Source organism: Lycium ferocissimum, chromosome 7, assembly GCF_029784015.1.
Source record: "Lycium ferocissimum isolate CSIRO_LF1 chromosome 7, AGI_CSIRO_Lferr_CH_V1, whole genome shotgun sequence".
NCBI classification, from domain to species: domain Eukaryota; kingdom Viridiplantae; phylum Streptophyta; class Magnoliopsida; order Solanales; family Solanaceae; genus Lycium; species Lycium ferocissimum.
In genome coordinates, this window is record NC_081348.1 from 39,482,663 (window position 1) to 39,507,806 (window position 25,144).

Below are 25,144 nucleotides of genomic sequence, written 5' to 3' on the forward strand. Positions count from 1 at the left end.
GAGGTGTAATTTCAAAAATTAGAATATTAACATAGTTACGTTAAATGAAGAAAATAAAACAAATAAGAATAAATAAATACGAGTAATTACATAGAATCAAAAGAATTAAAAGGTTAGGAAATGAAAGATGAATAATATAAAAAAGGTATTTTAAAAATAAAAAAAATAAAAATTACGAAAATAAAAATATTATAAAGAAATAAATTAAAATAAAACACAAAATGAAAGAAATTAAAAAGTAACCTTGTAATTACACGGTGTAATTACCATCAATACTCACCTCCTCTCCCTTTTGAGAATTGAAGAGTGTAACTACACCTCTTCAATTACACCCAATTCCATGCTAACCAAGTAATTCTTTTTTTTTTTTTTACGCGGATTGCCCTTCAAAGGCAATGGTCTTTAATTTTTGCCCCTCAAATTGTTGGTCTTTAATTTTTGCCCTCCGTCTAATACCCCGGGGTTCTGCGTTCGAATTCCGAGTCAGTCAAAAAAATTCGCAAGACAGAGTTTTGTAGCAAAATTAAGTCTATTCGGGTAAAAGTTAGGCCTTAAGGTAGAGGTTTGCAAAATTACAACTGAGTAAAAAAAAAAAAAAAAAAGTTGAAGGCAAAACTCTGCCTTAAGGGAGAGTTTGAAACTCTGTCTTAAGGTAGAGTTTTGCAGGCAAACTCCTTTCAGTTTTTTTTTTTTAATTTTTGACTGAGCGGGGTTCGAACCCGGAACACAAGAGTTTTAGGTGAAGGGTAAAAATTAAATATCAGCAATTTGAGGGGAAAAAATTAAAGGCCACCCTCGAATAAGTGCAAATTGCTTCAAGTAATTACTTGGCCAAACAAACATGTCAAACTGTACAATTACACCCAATTACACACAAATCTAATTTCTAGTGGCTTCCAAATTAGTTCTTAGTGACTAACCACTCTTTAATGCAAAAAAAAAATATTTAAATAGTACTCTTATCTTAAATACGGAGAACCTCAGCCTAGTACACTAGAATTCGAAATTTTTACAAGTGAAACTCTATCACACTATCTTTGGATTTCGAACTTTTCTCTACGGTGAAACTCCAGCACAGTATGCTTAGCTCCCACCCAATCTTTTAAAAATATTTTTTGCTACTCCATTCGTTTCAATTTGTTTATCTATCTTTTCTTTTGCTAATATCCTTTTTTTCTTTGGCAACTCTTTAATTCAACTTTTTACGTGACATGTTTAAGACAATAAGATTAAAAAACATTTTTTTACATTAAACATACATTGAGTTTAAGACCACAAGATTCAAAAGTCTTCTTTATTTTTTTAAACTCCGTATCAAGTCACAACCAGACAAACAAATTGAAACAGAGAGAATACAATATTTATAGTGAGGCTCGACGTTCGAACTCCATGATACAAATATGGTAGAAGTTGAAATTCTAGGACATTGTCCTTGAGTTCAAAAGATATACCATAATATGAAATTATCTTAAAAGAGATTTTTTCACAAATGGGACTTCTTTTGAACTCCAAGACACATTAGTTTTTACTTTTCATTTTTCTTTTCTGTAAATAATGGAATAGGTGAATTAAATATAATGATAGATTTGCAAAATCGTTTAGTTTGTGAACAAGTTATGCTAGAATTATAATGCAGGCGGGGATTAAATAATAACCGAAATTTAATGGATATACTTTTATTGATAAATATTTGGTTCGTTAAAAAAGGAATACATGAGTTTGATATAAAATTCATATTTGGTGTACACTTAAATAAAGTTGGATAAACGTTTAACTCCAATTTTAAAAGAACTTAGGAAGAAGAGATTTTAAGAATAGGAAAAGTGTCTTTTTGTTATTTTGTCCCAAAGTTAATAATCTCGGGATTAGAGTCGTCAAAATGGGCTTGGCTCGTGGGGCCAGCCAAACTCAGTCTGCTACTTGGGTAGGATTTGGTGGGCTCGGCCCAAGTTAGCCCGTTGACCCTTATGGCTTGACCGAGGCTGAGCTTGGACGGGCTCGTGGGCCAAAGTAATTTAAATCCAATTTATTATTCAAAGAAAAAGTGAAAAAGAAAAGGAAATACTAAAAAGAGCGTAATACCCTTAAGTCATAAGTGTTGAGTGTTGACTAATATTGCCAACCCTAGATATTCTTTTGTTGTTCAATTCCAAGTTCCCAACAACACCATCAGCAGCCAGACAACCACCAATTCATCATCACCTAGCGCGTATCCATCCCCTATTAGCAATTATTATTGGCAATGTCAATAGATTGGCATACTTTTCGGTTTGAACTTTATGCTCTTAAACTTTTTATGCACTTTCGTATAATCATATGTTAGAAATGTTAACAGATTGTGATACTTTTAGGTTTGAATTTAGATTGAGAATAATTTTTTTTATAAAAATAGATTGAAAAAAATGAAGGATTAGCCCGTCCAGTACGCGGCTCTTTAAGGACAAAATAACCCATCTACTCGAAATTATTATCCTGTAACAATTTTGAGTTTGGTTAGATCAAATTGAACTAACTTTCCAAAAAGAAAAAGCAAACCCCCCCCCCCCCAACTCTCCCTCGCCCCATGCCTATGCCTCTCTTGATCTTCTCCTGCCCTCCTTTGCATTTATTTCCCTTTTTCTCTGTATGTATCTCCATGTCCTTTTCGTTTCATATGTAGTGAAAGAGGAGTATGTTAGATTTACAAAGTTTTAAGGTACATATTTTCAATCTTTTCATGTTTTGATTTATCAAATTTTTTGAAAAATATATTTTTAAAGAAAATAAATTCTTTAAAAATGAAGAAAATACTTTCGGTTGTATGAGCATCTGAGAAGCTTAGTCAGTCCCTTATTTTATTTTCTCACCATCCAACTCCAACCCACTCATAACTAATCCCTACGACCCCCACACCCTTACTCCAGCCCCACTTCATAGTGTTTGAATAGAATGCTTTTGAAAAAATAATATTTACTTACAAACATAAAAATATAAGTAAGAAAATCACTTATTTTTCTCGAAAACATTTTCCTTCATACCAAACACGCCCTTGACTAGGAGTATTATATTTTTTAAAATATCCGCAGATGATCAATTACTATTAATTTTAATGAAATAAACAGGATATTGCCAAAAAGAGCTGAAATTAGGAACACTTCAATCTTCCAGTTTTCCCCAGTTCCCATCATACTTCTAAGTTCTAACCAATGCCTTCTAGAAATTTTCTATCTCTAGTGTTATATTTGGACAAAAGATACCAAATAAAGTATACATAAAAAATTCAAGCGAGTTGATCTATCGATCTTATCCTATTTTTGCTTTTGAACAAACATTTTTAACTTTTAAAAATGTCTCAGTCTGATCCGTCCACAATCAAGTCCTATAAAACTCAGTATTTCATTGTCGCCATGACACTTTTCTCACTTACTACTTGCAAATATATACACTTTTCAATATAACTATTACTATATTCCTTTAATTTATAGCTATCGCAATGTCATGAAACTAAAAAAAGAAACATAAAAAAGAGATAAATGGACCGGGGCTTGTCTGTGTATTTGACGGTTTTATTTTTCATAGATGGAATCATTCTCCAGCCATATTGTGCACTAAATTTTATCATATCATTTTGAGACTGTAGGGTGGTGATGATTAATTCTATAACAAAAACATATTTCCTAACAATTTGTGCACCATACAAGTTTATACAAGGGGACCATTGGTTCTCGGTGTTAAGCGATAACAATCGGTCGATCTGCTTTACGCGATTAGAATTCGAATTAATCAAGTCGAGTGAATAAGTGAAGCCAAATTCATCTCTCTATACAATGCAAAGTCAAATTAATTAAGTTAATAAATACTAAAGCCGGGTGGTTCAGCCAAAAATTAAGTTTGCAGTAGTCTATTTCTTGACTTAAAAAAAAAAAAAAAAAAAAAAAAAATTCTCTTGAACAATCCTAGCTAGGTGCAAGCCTGCAAGCGATGAAGCATTATATTAATCTCCCTCTTCCCCTTCATATTATTTAGTGAGAAATATTAATCTGAAATGATTCTAAAGATCAAATTAAGTGTCTAGAAAATTCCGTTAAAGCACTAATTGCAACCTCTGAAGAGACATGCATGGTACATCCAGAACGAAGTGCCTCTTTCACATAGTTCTAAATGTTTAGATAGAATATGTTTTCCAAAATTTTCATGTTTAGTTAATTAAAATTTTTGAAAAATAGTTTTAAAAGGAATAAGTTTCTTAAAAATAAGAAAAATGAGCTTTTTTTGGTAGGAAGTGCGGAAAATAAGTTCCCTTGCTAAAAGTAACATTTCACAATATTGATCGATTGTGTCTAAAACTCACTCCCGCACCTTATTTTCACTCCCCCCCATACTCCCACATCCCCCCCCACACCCTAACCTCCTACTTTACCTTGGTAGTATTTGTCTAGTTTATATCAAATCTTTTAAATTTCATTGTTTTAACATGGACTAACGTTGATTTGTGTACGGTTAATTTTTTATAATAAAAAAAACACTTTTGTTTTTCGTCCTTGTAATACTATACGTTGATTTATTATCGATCGTTATTTTATTGCCATGCCCATACGATAGATGGATAAGGTTGTCAATAAATTATTATTGCCAACATTATAGTTGTAGACTTGTAGTAAAGGGTCTTATTCACCCCCAACAAGTTGAAACCACTCACAAACAAGTAAAAACATATAAAACAACGTTGTTCCATGCCATTATTGCATGCAATAATGCTTTTAAATAATCCCCGTCTCTTTGGGGTTTTCAATAGCCATATTTAAAATATATCTTTCTGTGTTCTACATATCATGGCTATATCTTGAAAACTATAAATAGAACAGGTATTAAATTGGACCAAAGAGAAAGTAAAGACGCGAAAAATAGAAAGTGGAGAAGAAGCAAATGGACAATTAATACATTTGATATATACTTACAACAATTATGGTGATCCAAAGGTTGGAAATGTGCATCGGAATCGTGAAATCGGTGTTTGGGCTCGTTGTTATGTTTGTAGAAGCAGTTGGTAGTGTTAGGTCACAAGACAATTCATCTTCGGACGACAAGAACTATGTTCCCTACATCGGCCTTCTTCCATAATTTTTTTTTTTTTTTTTACCTTACTAGTCCAACTTATTCGAATTTCATAAACTTTTTACTATATCGGACTTCATGACAACTGCAGTTTAGCTTTTTTCTCCTTAATGAGGCTTTGTAAAATGTAAAATCAGCATCAGAAGAGTTTAGTTTCTTTTCTTTTCCCTTTTTTGTATTGTAATTTTTGGTTAATTTATATAATGTAATTTGTCGTGAGCTTATTAATGTTGGAAGAGTGGTCTGATCATTACTGCAAACATATATTATATTCTTCTTTGGTTAAAAAACCGTTTGGGATAAGTTTTGATTATTACGTTGGAATAAGTTATTTTTGGTATTAGTTATTTATTTTTGATAACATTTTTGGTATGTTGGACTAAAAGCATGGATAATTTTAAAAAGAAGCTTATTAATAAGTTATGGACAGCTTGATCAGCCTACGGTAGAGTATAAGTTATCTGACAACATTTTCTGCGGGATAACTTATCCCATGATCTAACCAAACAAGGGATAAGAAATTGCTAAATTCTTATCTATTTATGTTTATCCTTCATACCAAACGACCCATTCAGTGTTTAAGCCCTGTGATAAATATTCTCTATTTGCTGGATTAGAAACATTTGGAGATTATCAAGCAACTACTATGGTCAACGCCACAAGAAGCTTTCCTGTTGGTTTTTCTAGATGAAGGTTTTCTATTAAGAGGTTATTAATTTCTAATAAGAGGTTATTAAGATATTGGTTTTTAAATATAAAGACTGGATAAGTAGGGTTATTTGTTTTGGCGACATCTTAATACATTTAATTTACTTTATTTGAAAATTAGTAAATATAAAATTCAAATAATCAAAAGCACTCATTTTTCTGGAAAATATTTTATGCGAAGAACATTTTCTTCATATCAAACACACCCTCGATCTACTTTTTTTTTTTTTTTTTTTTTGTGAAAATATCGGAAGAGATGATCAATTACTTAATAATATGAGTCGATGCCACAAAAGTCTTAATGAAATAAATAGCATACTGTCCAAAACAGTTGAAATCGGGGAGCACTTCAAACTTCGAGTTTTCTCGAGCTACTATCATACTTCTAGAAATTTTTTAATTTTAAATTTGGATAAATTATACCAAATATTCTTAAAGTATCTAAAAGAAATTCAAGTGAACTGATCGATCTTATCCTATTTTTTTCTCTTGAACAAACGATTTACACTTTTGGCCGAAATGTCTCAATTTAGTTAAACATCAATAAAATTTGGTACAGTTAAGCCCAGGATTAATAGCCGTGGCAGGAAGCAAGCTCAACGTCCGGACCCAGAACACTAGTTCCGGTTAACGGTGAAATCATTTAAAAAAAAAAAATAGCCGTTGAAGGGCCGTTGCCCAACAGTCCAATTACATTTGGCCGTTGGCAACAACCAAAATTGAGGGTATTGGCCCCCCGCCCCCAACCCACCTAAATTTTTATTTTTAACGCTTTAACCTCTCCCCTTTCTATATAAATCACTCTCCATTTTATTTTCATCCACACTAATTTTTCTCTTCTCAATTTCTCTCAATTATTAGCTATTTTGCAACAACTAGCCACTTTAAAATTACAATTTCTCTCAATTATACAATATAAAGTTTCCTTCAAGTTTTAATTTATATTTTGCAATTATACAAACAAAGTATTGGTGGATTTGCAATTCTATCCGCCTTCAACTCAACGCTTGTATTGTTGGAATTTATTCCGGCAATTTGGTACCTTCGTTCCAACTCTATCTTTAATTTCCGCAATTTAATTTTCCCAATTTAATTCTTGCAATTTAATTTTCGCAATTTAAGTTCTTGCAATTTGTTTTCTTGCAATATAATTTCTTGCTATTTAATTATGAAGAGACGGGGCTTCTTTGGTGGTAGCGGTGTGGTAGGGGAGGAAATATGGATGAAACATTTGTGGGTGAAACACCTAATATAGTTATGACATTAATGAAAATAATCCAATTTTAGATAGCGAAGTAATGGAACACGATTTGGCCCAACCTTTCATCAAGTTGATGATGATGAAACACAATCATAGAACATCCGATAGGAAATACACAAGCACGACAATCACAAACACGGTCAAAACCACATTTTCGAAAGCTAACCTCTAAAGTTTGGAATTACATGATTAAATATAGGGAGAAAGAAATAGCCACATGTAATATATGTAATAAAACATTTGTGTTCAGGTGTAGGAACAATAAGGATGGGGGAAAGGGTTCACTATCGAGTCATTTTAGCGACAAAACATAGGGATGTTTGGGATCACAAATGGGTTCCGGGGGTATTCAAAAAACAATAGACCCACGGAAAAACTTTTAGTTACAACAAGAAGAAAGACCGTGTAGAGATATCTAAAATGGTAGCTTATGATGCTTTATCATTTTCCTTTCCTTCGGGGCCAGGTTTTGTGACTTATATTCAACGTAGTTATAATCCGACGTTTGAGGGTATTCCTAGAAGTACTTGTAGAGCAGATATTATTGATTTATATAAAAAGTATAGATTTTATTTGCGCCATGTACTTAATTCTTTAAATTGTTATGTTTCCCTTACCTCCGATCTTGGTCGTAGTGTTAATAAGTTAGATTTTTTTGCTATTACATGTCATTGGATAGATAATAATTGGGTGATGCAAAAAATAATTATAGCTTTTATATATGATGAAGGGAAGGGTCGTCACGATGGTAAATTTTTAGCGAATGGAATAACAACTAATATGAACTTTTTTAACATTTACAAAAAAACACTTTGTATTACTTTAGATAATGCTTCTAACAACACAAAGGCGGTTGGCCTTATAAAAAATGAATTAAACCTTCCACTAGAAAATATTTTCCATGCGAGATGTAGTTGTCACATTTTAAACTTGATTGTTAAAGATGATCTTAAGTTATTTGATGATCCTATTCACAAGGTTAGAAATGCGGTTGCTTTTCTTTTTTGTAATGACACTAGGGTTAAAATTAGAGATTTTAAAGTCAATGTCGGTGTTGGTCTTATACCTAAGAAAATTCAAGTTGAAGTTGATACTTAGGTGGAACTACGCTTACATTATGTTGCAACAAGCATATGAATATAAGGTTCCCATGCAAAATACTCACAACAATCCAATGAGGGGAGATTAATGAGTGGTTAAGTATTACACATTGGAAAGATGTTGTGGAATGTACTACACTTTTAGAAAAAAATTTATAATGCTACTCTTGCTTTTTTCTAGACAATTCTATCCGCGGTTACTAGGAATTTTAGCATACTTATACACGAGTAACTAGAGTTTTATATGAGTATAGTGAAAAATCGGGTTATCAAGCGGCTATTCATAGTATGAGGAAAAAATTTAAGAAGTATTATTTTTCCCATCCCAACTTTATTTATATTAGGTTCTATTCTAAATCCTTGTCTTAAAACTTGTTATACCGTTGTGTTGGTTAGACAAATTTATCGTTATTTAGATATTACTACCCAGGAACCATCTTTATTTGAGGCCAAAAAAGCGGTAGATGTTGAGCTTAAACTTTTTTTTTTTTTTTGTGCACATTATTCTAAGTTGGAAGAAAATCTTTACGTCGTTCTTTAACACGCCTTTCTTACTCTCTTCTTCTCAAACTAAAAAACGTGGCATGTCTGGTTGGAACTTGGAGAAACATTTCTACTACTCCTTCTAGTATTAGTGCACACTTTGATGAACTTCACTTTTATTTGACGCAGCCGGTGGTGGAAATGAACGACGAAGTGGACGTCTTAGCATGGTGGAAGAAATACAAGGCTAATAAGCGTACTTGCAAGAATGGCTCGGGATATCCTTAATGTTCAAATATCAATCGTGGCCTCGGAAAGTGCATTTAGCCAAGGAAGACAACAAATTGGAGACCATAGACACTCTGGCTTGCAAGTACTAGTTTGCATGCGATAGGATTAGATTGCGTATTGTATTGTAATACATATAACTTAAACATATAGACCTACAATATACTTATAATATACATATACTTAAGTTATAAAATAGAAAGTTATATACTTAGATAAAAAAATAATCTTGAATTTTATAATACTCATAAGTTGTTAGTAAATATATAAACGTAAGTTATATAATACACATAACTTAAACATATATATATATATATATATATATATATATATATATATACAACTAACCAAAACTATGCCGTGCGATGCACGGGGGCACTTACGTGATTAATTTGGTTACTCATTTTAGTTAGTCTTTATGATTCATATTTTAAAAAGATACGCTATTATACTTAATCGGTGAGTGTCTCCGTATTTTGTTTCTTTTCCTCTTATTTTTCCCTTTAATTTCTCAATTGTTGTGAAAATTAGTCTTATTTTGGTTATGTCCGCCTCTTTTTATATTTAGTAAGTTGACAATTCAAATATCTTACATGTCAAGTTTATAATCACAAGATTCAAAGGATATTTTATTATATTATACACATTTTTAATTTAGAACACAAGATTCAAAAGTCTATTTTTATTTTTTAAACTACGCGTGTCTAGTCAAACTTAAACAACTTATATTGAGACATAAGGAGTATATGCGAATGAAGAAATGAAAGGACGATTGAGACAACGGAACGCGTGGGGACCTAAAAAGTAAACACGCGAAAGGAGCGTAATGTTAAAAACGAAATGTATACATGTTAGTCCTCTTGGTGCAATTTCATGTGCTTTCTATAATAGAGTAATAAAATGAAGTGTAGAAGTAAAGAAATATGATAATGTAAAGTGGAATACGCGTGTACGGGTGGCCAAGCTTAAGTAGTAGTGCTAGGTTAAATGAAGTGGACTTGTTGAAAAAAAAGGAAAGAAACCAAATACAATTGAAATAAGTCCAAACTTAGTGTACAACTCAAATAACTTTTTGTACAATTTGTTGTTGTTGTTGTGTTCGTTCCTCTTGGACATTTATATATATTAGAAAATTATGAAACAAAGTTGAAGTGGCATAGATAATATTGATTGGGATACAAATTAAATGCTAGGGTCACACGTAGATAGGGATAGAGATGATGGCAATTTTATGGAAAGACACGTGCTAACAGTGAAGGCAGAAGGATACAAAAGTATTTATAGAAAAAGATAAAGGATATGAAAGTAATGAAAAATTGGAATGTCTTTTAAATGAAACACAAAGTACAAGTTTTCTTGCATGTGTTTGTCCTCTTATCCCATTTATATATAGTAGAAATATACTTAAAATATATACATAACATATATAAATATATTTAAGTTAAAAATATACTTGAAAATAAAAAGTATACAATCTATATTACATATACTACACTTATAAGCATAGGTATACATGAAACTTATATATATTATAATTATAATTTAATAATAAAAAATATACATATATATATATAACCAGGGGATTCTTGTTCGAGATTTTCAACCGGATAACGGGCCCCGGTTAACCCCCACCCGGCCGGTTGGGCCAACCAGTGCAGGAACCGAACCACGCTACGGTTGACAGGTTTAAATTTAGTCCGTCACATCAAGTCATATAAAATACATGAGTATTTCATTGTCACGATGAAACTTTTCTCACTTACTACTAGCAACATATACTATTATATATCCACTTTTCCATATAATAATTACTACTGTTATATTCTTTTTATTTATAGCTAGATAGCAATCATGAAACTCAAAGAAACATAAAAAGGATATCAATGGACCGGGGCTCGTCTCGGTATATGATGGTTTTTTATTTTCTCTCAAATTAAAGATGGTATCGTTATCCAACCATATTGTGCACTAAAGTTTGTCAAATCACTTTGTATAGGGTGATGATGATTCATACTATAACAAAAACGCCTAAAGATTTGTGCATCATACAAGTGTTATACAAAGCGGCCATTAGGTCTCAAGTCTTAAGTACCCTTAACCCTCCGGCTTCGGAACTTCCACTCAATGCGAATTTAAATTAATTAAGTGATACTGAAGCCCTGATGGTTAAGTGAAAAAAAAAAAAAAAACATCGCTTTTTAAGTTGGTACAAGTCTATTTCTTGGACTGGTTTGGTTCTTTATTTCTCTTGAACATTCTAGCTAGGTGCAAAGAATGGAGCATTATATTAATCTCCCTTTTTCCCTTTCATCTTAGTTAATGGAGCAGTATTAATCTAAAAGATTCTAAAGATCAAATAAGTGTCTAAAAAATTGCCTCAAAGCATTTGCAGCTCTGAAGGACATGGTATATTCAGAAGGGAAGTGCCTCTTCACCAAAAAGTAACTTAAACTAATCCAACATTTAATCACTATGCTTGTCAGCTAGCTAACTCAATCAATGAGAATCTTCTACTAATCGAATGACCAGATTCAGATGCACCTTTTAGTTCGAGTGGTTCAACTGAACCAAGCACTTTATACACAATCATAGATCAACAACAACACACCCAGTATAATCCCATTAGGGTGAGGTATGGGAAGAATAGAGTGTACGCATACCTCACCTTTATGGCCCTACCTTGTGACGGGTAGAGAGGTTGTTTCCGATAAATAGATATATATGTAAAAATCATTAAAATTTTAATAATTAATAATATTAAATTCTAAATTCATAATTATAAAAGTGCAAGCGACTCACTAATCTTGATCACAACAATAATTCTTTAATTTTTTAAAGCGCGTGTCTGGCTACGCGATAATATTTCATTGTCCGAAAACACATAAGCAATTTCATTATCTAACATAAACCAACGTTGATGTGTGTACGGCTAATATTATTATAATCAAAATGCACTTTTGTTTTCCTTGTAACACTCGATACGTTGGTTTAATATATCGTTTAATTTTTTTATTGCCAACGCGATAGATGGATAAGACTGTCAATAAATTATTATTGCCAACATGATACTAGTATATTAAAAGGTCTCATTCACCCAACAAGTTGAAACCATTCACATCTCATCTCGCGTCAATCTATCTTCCAAACTCGTACTAGATACTCTTACATTATTTGAGAGAGAATAAACAAAAAACAATGGTTGTTCCATGCTATTATTGCAATTATTTTTAAAAATAATTAATCCCCGTCTCTTGGGGGTCTTCAAAAGCCATATTTAAAAACATCTTTCTATGTTCTACAAATCATGGACGTATCTTGGAAACTATAAGTAGAACAGGTACTAAATTGGACCAAAGAGAAAGTAAAGACGCGGAAAATAAAAAGAGGAGAAGAAACAGAGAGACAATTAATACATCTGATATATACATTCGACAAACATAATGGTGATTCAAAGGTTGGAAATGTGTATTGGATTGGTGAAATTGGTGTTAGAGTTCGTTGTTGTGTTTGTAGAAGCAGTTGGTTCTGTCATCTCAACCGAAGACAATTCATCTTCGTCTGATAGGAACTCTGTTGCTACAACAGTACCGTACATCGGCCTTCTTCCATAATTTTGTCTTTTCTTTTACTTACTGATCCGACTTATTCAAATTTCATGATAAACTTCTGTCTTTTTGAATTCACGAAGAAACCAAGTAGTTAGAGAAGGAACTAATGCAGGCAAGGAATCATGACAACTGCAGTTTAGCTTTTTTCTCGTCACGAGGCTTTGTAAAATGTAAAATCATCGGCTTCAAAATAGCTTTATTGGTAAAGAGGTGTTAAGAGTTTAATAGTTTCTTTTCTGTGTTGTAAGTTTTGGTTAAGCTATTTTATCTGATGTACTGATTTGTTGTGAGCTTATTATTAGTGTTGGCAGCTTTGAGTGCGATCATTCCTACAAGCTTCTTGTTAAGCGCTAGCTAAATACACCTTTCCGTCTACGATAGGAGCCATAGGGATTTACCATTAAAATTTACAGACCAATATTACACCAAATTAACTAATAAATACATAATATATTTTTGTAACAGCAAAGTTATTAAACTATGTGCATGTTGGTTACCCAAACAATACAAATCATTGGAAATATGTATTAGAATTTTAATAAAGGTTAAAAGGTAAATTTAAAGTTGAATTTTAACTAAATATAGAAGGTTGTCATTCTTTTTGAGTCTAACTAAAAAGAAAAGAGTATCATATAAATTGAGACGGAAGGAGTAGATGATAGTGATGGTGCATGTTAGGGGATATTGGTAGTGAGATGGTTTGTGGTAGTGCTTGTGGTGAAGGATGGAGGTAGCTAAGTGATTATGCAGGGGTAACCAGTGATATATAATAAAAACAATAATTGCTAGAGGTGATGGTTCTTTTATACTCTCCCCGTCCATTTTTCATTGTCCACTATACTAAGTATAGATGTTCAATTTTAATTGTCCAGTTTGCAAAATCAAGAGATAATTTATCATTTTATACTTCTTTTACCCTTATTATTAATGCTTTAATTATTTTCAACTTATTTCGCAACATTAGATGAGTTATAATAATTAGGGGTGGTATGGTAAAATTATCATTTGTTTATTGTTCCTTAAGGAGCGTGTCAAGTAACATGAACAAGTAAACATCGACGGAGAAAATAGTAACTTGCCGTAACTTTGGGGCTTGGTATTGAATTTTCAACTTTTGACACTGCAGAATTTGAGTACTTCATGTTAGTGTCAAGTTTTTATGATGACAATTTTTCTTGTGCGGTATAATAATTGAATCGCACAAGGAATATATATGAGCCACAAAACGGATGGGCTCACTCAGTGAAGACTTCCCGGTCTAACGAGATGGTGGCTAACGATACTTTCCGGCGGTACTAAATCGTTCGAAAAGGAAAAGATATCGCAACATTAAAGAAGGAATATTCCGGCGGTACCAAATCATTTCTAGGGAAGGAAGGCCATCTCCAAACTTTAAAGAAGGAATATCTCGAAGTGTAATAATCTTGTTGATTGATAATGCTTGCCTCGGCCTTTTAAAAGAAAGTAACTCCGGTAGCAATGTGGAAATAGGATCGTTAGTTCCTTTTCCAAGTATCAAATCCTTGGGTTGATCTCTCTGCGTGAAGAGCCTAAGCTTGTATAAAAGGGCTGCCCAAACACGAAACATGCTTAGTCTCGTTCTCTTAGTACCTACTTTACTTTTCATAAACATTTCATGTACGAGTGATTTATAGTGTAAGAAAAAAGAAAGTTATAATACGGCTGTGAGGCTTTGTATCAAAAAAAAAAAAAAAAAAAAAAGATTAAGAGCGATTTGAGTGTAGACGTAGGAGCTCCATTCAAACCTCGATTGTACCAAACCTTTAACGAAGAACACGAGAGATCGCTCTTTTGACCCAAAAGGGCCCAACTAGGATTCACATTGAATCGAACCGGTATAAAACACTTTTGTTGTCATTTATCTTTTGCATTCTTGTTAGTGTTCTACGGAGCATAACTGGTCGACTACGGTCCAACTGGTCGACTAACGGATAGAAAAAGTTTACAATTCTCTCCCGCTCCCCCCCCCCGCTTAACACGCTTTCAATTGGTATCGGAAGGCTACTTAGGTTGTAGCACGTGAAGAAAGATCAAATAGGCCCGGATATCAGAATTCACACAGACGATATTGCAAAGATGGGCACTCATGGCTCGAACCACTGGCCGCCCAGTGGTGAACACTTGTACCATTGGAAGGAAAGGTTCAAAATATTTGTGCGATCGACGGATTATCAGCGCCGGATTGTGATTTAAGAAAGGAGCCTAAACGTTCCAAAAGCCGACGAAAACAAGGAAGACACGGATACTTGACAATTGATGCGGAATCACATGACATTGCAGCTTGACAAGAGGCAGCTGTAGCGATAAATGTCGAGCCGATAGCCTTGCCTGCTTTGTGCGATGAGAGTGGAAAGTATGCAAAAATTTCAAATTGTGATCTTTGCCAGAAAAATATGGGATAAGCTTGAGGTCACCTACGAAGGAACAGCAAGGTAAGGAAACAAAAATTGATGCTCTGAGGCACGGTACCAAACTGCCTTAGTGATGAAGGTGATGAGAACATTGAATCAATGTTCCTGAATTAAATAAAATCGTTGGAGGCTTGAATCGCAGGGTAACTTACACTGACTCTCAAACAAGTAAGAAAGCTTGTTGAAGTCTACACAAAAACTTGGGAAACCAAAACAATTGTCCTAGAAGATGGAAATGCAGATAGAGGTTCACCATGATGAGTTGAAAATCATTAGCATTTGAAAAAAATCACATTCAAAGATGTCAGGAAGGATGAAAGAAGAAAGTGGTTGCTTTCAAGAGCTCGAGTTGAAGTCGATGATGACTTTAAAGAAGAAGAAGTTGCATGATTTCAGGCATGTGATAGAAGCCATGAGACAATCGAGAAATAATTGAAAAGGAAGCTCAAACTTTAGAAAAGGAAAGGCTTCCTTTGACTGATCAAGAATGATGGGAAGTGTTGTGAATGTGGAAAATATGGCCATATCGCATCTAAATGTCTTGAGACAAGAAAAGAGCAACTAGAAGTTATCAAAAACAAAGAGCCTTGACTGGATTGGGGGTGAAGATGAAATTTGGATGAAAGAATACGAAGAAATTGAAAAAATGTGTGTTTCAAAAGCTCTCGAGGAAGACGACAAGGTAAGTTCCATCACACCTGCTCTAATGTGAAAAAACTCAAATTATTAGATCAAACTCTTGTAGACCTAAATAATGTCTTTGTTGAACATAGGAAAGAGAGAGAGAGAGAAAAAAAAAGTGGGAGTCAAAATTAAATGCGAAAAGAAAAAAATTCTTTTCACAAATAGGTTTTACAATTTACAATCCAAAATAGATATTTTTAGAAACCTTAGATCCACGGTTATGCCAAGTCAAACAGGTCAATGAAGATAAAAATGAGTCCCTCACCCAGGAAAAAAGGTCTTACAGTAAATTTGAGTAATCTTGAGGAAAGACAAACTTTTAAGGCGATAAAATCGACTAGAACCTAAAGTCTGTTGGAAGAAAGCAGAATTCATAGGTCGAACAATCCTTGTAAGGTGAAGGAAAACTCCTTCAAGCATGCTCCCTGTTGCACGGAAAACTTGGCCATGACTATCATAAGCGTAGATTTCGTTTTCAAGCGCACCTGGATGGGTATGGAAACCGAAAAAGTAAGTGTTTTGAAACTAATATGGGAGAAGAACCTTTGGGTACCTAAACAAAGTAAAAAAAAAAAAATTCTGTCTTGCAGGGGACACACCACGAAAAGAAAAAGGGGAAATGGTATCTAGATAGTGCGTGTTCAAGACATGTGACGGGCGACAAAAAGAAATCTTTATTCAAATGATCGTTGACTTTAATGGAGGATTAGTAACCTTTGGAGACGACTGTTGGAAGGTAATCGGTATTGGCACTATTACTTTTTGATAATTCTTGTGACATTGCTAATGTTTGGTTAGTAAAGGGACTTAAGCACAATCTTTTAAGTGTAAGTACGTATGTGACTGCGATCTTGAGACGGGTTTAAGTAAAACGAGGTTGTATCGTGGGGACTCCTGCAGGATAAAAATTAACACGGAAAGCGAGCAAAAATGTGTATACTCTGGACTACTGTCAAAAATCCTACGGTCATATATGTCGGCTTCAATGGGAGAAGATGCGTGGATGTGGCACGAAGCTTGGTCATGTGACATACTTCAATTGAGAAACTATCAGACGACGATGTTTGTAATATGATTTTAGCTTCGATTACACCAAAAATCATATATGCGATTCATGTCGAAAAGGTTAAAAAACTAGAAACTCGCCAGATTCAAAGAATATTGTGTCTACATCTAAACCTTTGCGACTACTTCATATGGATCTTATTGGTCCTACTAGAGCTACAACAACGTTGGAGGAAAAAGGTATAAAACATTTATAATAGATGACTTATCTCGCTTGGTCGTATTTCTTGCTCGTAAAGATGATACTAAAGAATTTTAAGTTTTTTTTGTGAAGAAAGTTCGGCGTGAGAAAGGATATTACATCACTTCCATTAAGTGATCATGGAGGAGAATTTGAAAACAAGGCTTTGAAGAAATTAAATGACCCGAAATACCCAACGCACAATTTCTCCTCGCCTCGATCTCATGACAAAATGGTGTGGTTGAACGGAAGAACGGAACTCTTGAGGATATGGCAAGAACAATGATCGTGAAAACAGACTTACCACACATCACTTTTGGGTACAGACGATGAAATGCAGCGTATGCAAACGGACGCACGTTAGATAATTCTTAGAAAACTTCTCCTATGAAGGTTGTGGGCTGGGCATGACTCATCTCAAATTCTTTCATCCTTTTGGATGTAAGTGTTTTGTTCCACCTTGATAATGGAAAGGAAAACCTTGGTAGATTTGATCCCTCGCGATGATGAAGGTGTATTTCTTGGTTATTCTCCTTTTAGTAGATCTGTAAATTTCTAACAAACGTCTTTATCACAGTGAAGAATCTATTCATGTTGTATTTGATGATACTAATCACATGGCGGAACAAGAAAAATTACGAATGAAAAAGGCAATTAAATATCTGCAGTGGTTACGAGGACCGGCGGAAGAAAAGGCCGTCCTATGGTGAGCTTAAAACACCTACGATCGTGATATTACTATTCGTTCAATCCTGACAGATGAAGCGAACACGACTATCCGAAAATTGTGTGGAATGCTCCGGTGAAGGGATGAAAAGCGATAATGCAAGAATAATGTAAATCACACTCTTATGTCTCGATATGAACCAAAGAAAGTTGGTGACGCTTAAAAGATGAATGTTTGGGTAAAAGCTATGGAAGAGGAACTTGATCGGTTGAAAAGAACAAGGTATGGAATCTAGTTCCCAAACCTAAAAATGCGTCAATCATTGGCACAAAATGGGTGTACGGGAACAAGGCTAAATGAGGAAGTGACCCAAGTAGTTAGTGGCTTGGGCAGAGATCCATTTAAGTGCCTTTATGCTGCCTCTTTTAAAGATTCAAACTTTTTCAAATGGATGTCGAAAGTGATTTTCTAAATGGGTTCATTGAAGATGAAGTATATGTCAAACAACCGCCAGGTTTTGAAAATCCAAAATTTTCCTATCACGTTTTTAAATTAACTAAAGCTTTATATGGCTGTGGCTCATAGGGCATGGTATGATCGTTTTAAGCTCCTTCTTGGTAAGTCATGGTTTCCACTCGAGGAAAGATTGATACAACACTTTTTTATTAAACGATCATATTAGGAAATCTCATTATACAAATTTTATTGGTGATAATATTATTTTTGGAAGCTCTAACCCCTGCGTATGCGAGGAATTATACGATGTATGCAAAGCGAGTTCGAAATGAGTGATGGGAGAATTAAGATTCTTTTTGGGACTACAAATTCATCAGGCGCGATTGGAGATATTTATATATCGAAGCAAAGAGCACGCCCGAGAACTGCGTTCTGTTTTGGAATGTCTAACTTTCAAAGCTATGGGAACTCCAGTAGGGTCCCTCTTGTACTTTCTTGATAAGGATGAGGAAGGAAAACTTTGTTGATGAAACTAAGTATCGGCAGTATAATTGGATCGTTTTAGCTTTACCTATTTAACGATCGACCCGGATATCAGCAGCACCAATGAGTGTGCTAGATTCCAAGCTCATCGAAAGGAATCTCATCTTCACATATCAAAGCGTTTTATTAGATACTTTCTTGAACATTAATTATGGTTTGTGACATCCTAACACAAATGATTTTTTACAACTTGAAGGTTTTTTGGATACGGTTTGCGGTGATAAAAATGATAGAAAAAGTACTTGTGGTACTTGCCGACAAAATAACGACTGCGGAATAGCGAAAAACGAGGATCGGTCTCTCTTTCTGGCAGGGGTTGATACATTCTTGTTGGTCAATGCGTACCTGACTAATTTGGATGTCTTATCAACTAAGCGATTATGACTTGTTTTTAAATCTATAAAAAATTTGTGATAATTAAGAGCGCTATCTGTGGCAAAATCACGTGGCGTTACCAGGGCCGAAGCATATAGACATTGGCGTCCATTTTATTAGAAATCATGTTCTTTGGGGGAATTTTAGAGGATAGTTTTTATTGTATGAAAACCGACTTGCGTATTTTTACTAAGCCTGTGTGAAAAACGTTTAACGCATCTTAGAGAAAATCTTTGGGGTATTGATAAATACGTCTAATTTGTTCCCGTGTAAATACGGAAGCATAATTTTCGGCTAATCGAAATCTTTGCCATAAGTTGCATTCCGTCCCAATTATGACAGTCTATATTTCCCTTCTGCCTCATCTTTTTACTTTCCCATAAAATCACTTTTTCATCCAGTATCCTTACGCTTGCTTTCCGATTATACTACTGCCTGCCGCCAACCTGTCATACTCGTCTCTCGTAAGCGAAAAATCATCTCTTCTCTCCTGTGGCCCTCGAAGGCTAGAAATTGTTGGGGTCTATGACACAGCTACAGCGACTGCGTAACCTCGTGACTCCATAACCGCCACGACGCGTAAAACTCGGTTCAATTTCTTACAAGTCTTGGAAAAGGCACTGTTGATCTTTGCGTGCTCGCTTTCATCGAGGGGAAACTCAAAACTGTGCGGTGACCACTGCCAATCTTGTAAAAAATTTTGGGATGACCGCATTAAGAGCTTTCTTACTTGTCTCTTGAAGACAAAGCACGTGACACGTCTGGTAGGATTGTTGATCTTGACCATGTATGCTTTCTACGTGTTGTAAGGTAAAACATTTATTTGTCTATCAAGGTTGGGAATTTTTTTAAAACCCCATAAGTATGTATGAAACATTTTGTTCGTATGTTTTTATACGAAATGTTGGTCCTACAAGCTAATGAACTCGAAACGATAGTTCTTGGTACCCGACGTTGTGTTAAATTATACATCACGACTCTATATTTTGGTTGCACCTAATGCAGTTTTCGAACTATCAAAAATTCACAACTGAATCTCTTGGAAGATGTCTTGATGATGTTAAGAAAACCGCTGAAATTCCAACACATTCACCACTTTCAATTGGTAAAATCAACATCTTTTGAGGCTCGTGTGTTGGCTCGCTATGGTTGCGACTATTTATTTGTCCTCGTGCGGGTCCTACTACTGCTATCTCCCGACGTGATCTATCTTTGATTTTTGCCGCCTATCGAGAAGAAAATCAATTTGTCCTCCGTCGTAAATTATTCATGATTGAGTGTGCCTCGAAATCCTTACAACCTTCCATATGGTATGCTCGTCTCTCTCGCATACTTGAAGTCCCGGAAATCGATTTAGTCGACTATCTCATTACTCGTTAGCGGTGTTATAAGCTACAGGGCGTTTGGTAGCATGGGCGTGTCTTGAGCAATGAATCATGGGTGCTTAAGGGCCGTCTATGATGCGTCTCGACGGTCCTTCCACCCGAGGTGAAAAATCGGATCCTTGCTGCGTCTCTGTTTGAATGTTATACGAACTTCTCTCAAACTTTCCTCTATGGATGCGAAGTGCCGAGTCCATCAAAACCTGTGGCATCCCACGTTGTTTCAAGTAGAGAAAGATTAGTGATACGACTAAGGAAACGAATGCTTTGATGTTGAAACACGGGTTTAAACTGAATGTTATAAAGGAAGCGGTCGAAGCTGTCGAAAGCGAGCTTCCGAAGCCGGTGTTAGCGCCATGCACGAACGTCTTACTACTCGTTGATTGAAATGAAGGATGCTATTGTGAATACATTAGCCTATTTCTTCCGTCGTCCGATCTTAGCCACCAAAAGAATAGTTTTTTTCTATCCCGGTTGTTTTGGTCGTTTAAACAATGTTTTTGTGGGACTTATGTTTGGTTGTGTTTATCTTTGGTTTAAATCTTTTGTCTTGATTGGTTTAGTATCTTATACATGTTATAAGTACATGTATCTATGTGTTGTTGTTTCTTTATTTTTGAGTGATGCCAAAGGGGGAGAACTAGATAGTCATTTGTTCGGGGAGAGCCTACAAAGGACTAGTCGACTAGTCGGGGAGCCTCCACCATTTGGAGGGAGCGTCGTTCGAAGTTGACTACATCTTATTTAAAATTGTCATCCTCGAAAAGGGGGAGATTGTTAGTGTCGTCAAGTTTTTATGATGACAATTTTACTTGTGCGGGTATAATAATTGAATCGCGCAAGGAATATATATGAGCCCACAAAACAACGACGAGATGGGAGCCCCAAGCATTTGCCCCGACGAAGATGGCTGCTTTCAGTGAAGACTTCCCGGCCCTAACGAGATGGTGGCTAACGGTAGTCTTTCCGGCGGTACTAAATCGTTCAAAAGAAGAAAGATATCGCAACATTAAAGAAGAATATTCCGGCGGTACCAAATCGTTTCTGGAAGGAAAGACCATCTCGACATTAAGAAGGAATATCTCATGAAGTGTAATAATCTTGTTGATTGATAATGTTACTCAGCCTCGACGCGAAAAGAAAATGTGACTCCATTCTTGGAAATAGGATCGTTAGGTTTTCCAAGTATCAAATCCTTGGGTTGATCTCTGCGTGAAGAGCCTAAAACGGTATAAAGGGCTACTTCACAAACACGAAAACATGCTTCGTCTCGTTCTCTTAGTACTTCTACTTTACTTTTCATAAACATTGTATGTACGAGTGATTTATAGTGTGAAAAAAAAAGGAGAGTTATAATACGGCTTGTGAGGCTTTTATCAAAAAGATTAAGAAGCGATTTGGTGTAGGCATGGGAGCTCCGTTCAAACCTCGATTGTACCAAACCTTTAACGAAAACACTGTGAGATCACCTTTACAACCCAAGGAATTTGGACTAGGATTCACATTGAATCGAACCGGTATAAAATACTTTGTGTCATTTATCTTACGCATTTTACTATTAGTGTTCTGAGAAAACGGTCGACTATTTGAAAATTCAAACCTGATCGACTAACGGAAGCTGAAAAATTTACAATTCACCCCCCCCCCCTCTCGCACTTTCACTTCATGCATCACTTATACTTCATTCACATCTCGCTACGCATCAATGCATCTATACAAAAGATTATAGACTATAAGTACATATTTAATTAGTTATTTTCAACTCAAGGTTTACATAAATATAGCACAGAAGAGTGAGAAATTATAGGGTAAACTACAGAAAATTTCCGGTTATCATCGATCTTTAGAAAGTGAGTTGTTTATAATACTACAACAAAATATGCTTTTAGCGGAATTAATTTACGTAACTAACAGTGCCGCTAATTATATTCAAGAATCAATTATTACAGCCATACCATAAACTTTGCCTAGCAATAAATGTCGCTAAAGACTTTGAAACCTTGGATCTAATGGCATTAATCAATTGTTTGGTAAATGTTTTTGTGCTTGATAACTATTGCCGCTAAAAGGAAAATATATTGCCACTAAAAGCCTCTTTTGGTGTAGTGTTAGTGGTGATTGACTATGATAATCGTGCATTGAAAGACTGATCGTGGAGGTCATTGCCTCATGGGTGATGACGATATTGGTTAATAGTTAGATGTTTAATAATGGTGGATGTGCGCGGTTAAAGGTGATGATAGCAATGTCATGCAGATCAGTTACATGAATTTTTTTTTTTTTTTTGAATTTCCACCAAATATTTTCCAAACGGCTAACAAAATATTCTCCCCTATGTGCGACCAGAGTTATTTCTGGTTTGGTTTGAATTGAGTTTCACTTCAGAAAAATTAAAACACATTAAACTATGTCACTCTGTTAATCATATAAATCAAATTATAACAAATATAAAAATAAGTTTTATCAGTTAATGCTTATTTATATTTACCCATCAAGAGAAGTGAAAATTCAATCGCTATTGTACGTAACTACTCTGCTAGCGCTAGGAATACCTTTCCTTTGCTCAAAATTGTAGACCAAATAAAAGTCTGATGGAGCAATTTCCCTTAGTATTACGAGTTAATTTCTTACTTGGTCACTCAAATTAATGAAATTACATAGTAAAATCACTTACTTTTTTTTTTTTTTTATCATAATAATCATCTAACTAAAAGTAGTCTCTCAAAAATTATTTAATATTGCCGGAAAGTTCACTTTAGGTGACGGTGAAGTGATTAATTAGTTGGCATGCAATGCATGAAGGATCCAGACCCATTTTGTTTGCATAGTCAACCCATATATATGGAACCCGTCTCCCATATCTGTGCTAAGTAAGTTCTCGCCTCCGATCTGGGAGAACACAGGGTCAAGCCAAGCCTTCACCCGCCTAAAAGGAATTAATACATCTTCTTCGCCTAATCGAGAAGGAAGGGGAATTGGATTTGCTTCTCCTATTACATTTACATTTCGTTTTATTGTGATTGATCCACATCCTAACATAGTGCCTGACTTGCTTAGCTTACAAAGCTAGTTTACTAAAATCCCTCCCCCTTTAATTTCCTTTTTTCAGTCATTCTTAAATTTTTCTTTCTAGGTGCAAGGAATGAAGCATTATCTTATTCTTCCTTTTCCCTTTTATTCGTCTTGTTAATGATCATCAGTATTGATCTAGAAAGATTCTAAAGGTCAAATTAAATATCTAAAAGAAATCCTCAAACCACTTGCTACCTCTGAAGAGACATAGTATATCCAGAACGGAATGCCTCTTCACGAAAAAAGTAACTTAACAATGCCAACATGTACATTGTTATTCTAAAAGCTCAGATTAGGTGAAAACTAATCACTATGCTTGTCAACTAGCTAACTCAATCAGTGAGAATCTTCTAATAATTAATCTAATGATTATTAATGTCCTAAAACACATAACAAACTGTTTCATTATTTAAGGTAGACCAACCTTGATGTGTGTACGGCTAATATTTTATTTATCAACAAGCCCTTTTATTTCCTTGTAATGCGACTTTGATTATTATATATCGTTATTTTTATTACCAACATGATAGATGGATAAGGTTGTCAATAATAATAGTCAAGGGTCTCATTCACCCACAAGTTAAACCATTGATCAAATCACATCTCTCGTCAAATCTATCTTCCAAACTTGTCCTTGATAGTTGATATATACTACAGTACAATAATTACACTTTTGTTCCTTAATTATTGATAATTATGATTTTGATCTTTATAATATTACTTTGATATAAGCACATCCAATCTTAACTAAAATGTGTACATTTGATCCCTTGATCGAAGATATGGGATATATAAACTATATTTACAATTTTATTATCTACAAATATGAAGTAACATTACAAATTTAGTATAACAGATCAGTAATTCTATAGTTTAGCGCTTAATAATTCATTATATTTGTGAAGATGCACAAGCGTTCGTAGATGAATCAAAGTACAAAACTACCGAGCAGAGGTAAAATTACGATGAGTAGTTTAAAATCGATAAGTAGTTACATACTCGCCCGCGGCGATTGAGTGATAGACTGGTCGACACTGGAAAGAAGAAAAACTTTACGACCTAGCTCCGTCGAGAATACCACAATCGGGGTGGTGTGTGTGGGGGGGGGGGGATAGTGTTGTGTGTTTGCGTAACCCAGCGCAAAACACAATATAATTTAAGCGCTTCGCTAGTCAAAGATATTATAGTATTTAGATCGTCTCCACAGGGATTGGTACAAACAATTACTCAAACAAAATCTTGCTCATATTATTTAGGTGATCAAAACTTAAGTTTGTTGTGGTTATAAACCACGATTATCGACTACAACATAATTAAAGACAATTGACAACGAAAGCAAATGTTACTATTAATATGAGAAGTAAGGCAGTAGACAAGACAGATGTAAGATTTTAGCAATAAGCATCGATTTGTTTTATCATTCTCCTCTAAATTTTATTGAGTCTCTCGAATTCAATAAGTAATTAGTTTACTCTAGAATCTAATAAACATCTTCTGATTATTTATACAGATTTCACAAATTAAACTAATGCAAGCCTTGAGAATGTTCAAAAACTATGGATAGAAATAAATCTTCAGACGACTTCTCACAAATATCGTCAGCTTATGACCCAAGATAAATTATTTAAGAGTCTCTTCCGATTACTCAATAAAATCATTCAATCATGAGCTAAATCAGATTTATATTAAGATAATTCATAAAACACTTTCTCTTCCGATTAAAGCATCCAAAAATATCTCAATAA